Consider the following 2,021-nt stretch of genomic DNA (forward strand, 5'->3'; position numbering starts at 1 on the left):
CTTGGATGCTGGCATGAACATCAAGATTGCAGACTTCGGCATCGGCAACAAATTCACCTTTGTCAACAAGGTGGTTGTCTTCCTTCCAGTTATCCCTTTTGCTGCCCTGGAACTCTTCGTGGTCAAAAGTATGACGGACTCACCACGGATTTCAGGAGTCAGTTTCTATACACTGGTCAATGGATCCCTGCCTTTGATGGACAGAACTTCAAGGAGCTGTAGGATGAAGTACAGAGTGGAATGTATCACATTCACTTCTACTTGTTCATGGAAGGTGAAAACCTGCTTAAGAAATTACTCATTCTCAATTCCAGCAAGAGAGACTCTTTGGAGCAAATAATGAATGCTCCATGGATGAATGTATTCCATATCCCTCAAAAAGATGAACTAAACCCTATGTGGAGCCATTTTATGACTACAAGGACCTTTCCCCTCACATGGCAACAGACAGAGTTGATGGTGTCCGTAGGTTCCACACATGAAGAGATTTAAGACTTGCCTTGGGAGTCTCCAGCGCTACTGCTGCCTCCACCCGAGCCAGAGTGGGCTGGGCCACCAAGGCAAGATGGTGGACTACAGCATGTGGAACCACATAGAGGTGTCTAATGATGAAGACGAGACGCACCCCGACATCGACACGGCCAGCCTCTTCCACTGGCGGCACCAGGCCCGGGGGCAGCGCATGGAGCAGTTCCAGAAGGAGAAGGAGGAACTGGACAGGGGCTGCCACAAGTGCAAGCGCAAGGTGGCCGAGTGCCAGAGGAAGCTGAAGGAGCTGGAGGTAGCCGAGAGTGGCAAGGCAGAGCTGGGGCTGCTGCAGGCCAAGGCACAGCAGCTGCGCAAGGAGGATCGAGGCTGGGAGCAGAAGCTGGAGGAGATGCACAAGAAGGAGAAGAACATGCCCTGGAACGTGGACACGCTCAGAAAAGACGGTTTCAACAAGAGAATGGTCAACACCAAGCCCAAGAAGGTGGACAAGGACTCAGAGGAGAAGGAGCAGAAACACAAGACCTTCGTGGAAAAGTACGAGAAACAGACCAAGCACTTTGGCAGGCTCGTCACTGGGATGACAGCCAAGAGTACCTGTCAGACAACGTCCACCTGGTGTGCGAGGAGACAGCCAATTACTTGGTCATCGGATGCATTGATCTAGAGGTGGAGGAGAAATGTGCACTCATGGAGCAGGTGGTCCCCCAGACAATCGTCATGCAGTTTATCCTGGAGCTGGCCAAGAGCCTGAAGGTGGACCCCCGGGCCTGCTTCCGGCAGTTCTTCACTAAGATTAAGACAGTCGATCGCCAGTACATGGAGGGCTTCCACGATGAACTGGAAGCCTTCAAGGAGCATGTGCAGGTCTGTGCCAAACTGCACATCGAGAAGGCCATGAAGGAGTACGAGGAGGAGGAGCGCGAGAAGCGGCTCGGCCCTGGCGGCCTGGACCCCATCGAGGTCTAAGAGTCCCTCCCCTCCCCGAGGAACTCCAGAAGTGCTTCCACGTGAAAGACGTGCAGATGCTGCAAGACGCCATCAGCAAGATGGACCCCACCGACGCGAAGTACCACATGCAGCGCTGCTTTGACTCCGCCTCTGAGTTCCCAACTCTAAGGCCAGCCAGGCCAAGGTGGGAATGGAGGCGGGTCCCGGGGAACCACTGCTGGAAACTGTTCCCAAGACGGGTGATAAGAACGATGTCTGCGTGTGACCCGCCCCAGCCGCCACCGCCACCTGCTTGCAGGCCCCTACGCGCCCCTTTTCAAAAAACAGATAGACACCATCTCGCCCACTCCTGGCTTCCTCCACTAGCCTTGGCCCAGACGGGGGGCCCGTCGAGCCCTCCCTGGCCTCCCCACTGCCCCACTCTCCAGCGCCCACTCAAGTCTCTGCTTTGAATCAAGGGGCTTCACTGCCTGCAGCCCCTCATCAGCATTATGCCAAAGGCCCGGGGGTCCAGGGAGGGGCAGAGGTCGCCAGGCTGGTCCACCAGGTAGTAGGGGAGGGTCCCCAACCAAGAGACTGGCTCT

General features: G+C 55.6%; 1 pseudogene across 1 annotated transcript; it reads left to right on the plus strand.

Annotated features, from left to right (window-relative positions):
* The first annotated feature begins 511 nt into the window (after positions 1-511).
* LOC117065547 lies at positions 512-1,702 on the plus strand (annotated as a pseudogene). Its single transcript, XR_004429964.1, has one exon. The product of XR_004429964.1 is annotated as a hsp90 co-chaperone Cdc37-like (transcript).
* The last annotated feature ends 319 nt before the right edge of the window (positions 1,703-2,021 follow it).

This window comes from Trachypithecus francoisi, unplaced genomic scaffold (assembly GCF_009764315.1).
Source record: "Trachypithecus francoisi isolate TF-2019V2 unplaced genomic scaffold, Tfra_2.0 Lachesis_group2, whole genome shotgun sequence".
NCBI classification, from domain to species: domain Eukaryota; kingdom Metazoa; phylum Chordata; class Mammalia; order Primates; family Cercopithecidae; genus Trachypithecus; species Trachypithecus francoisi.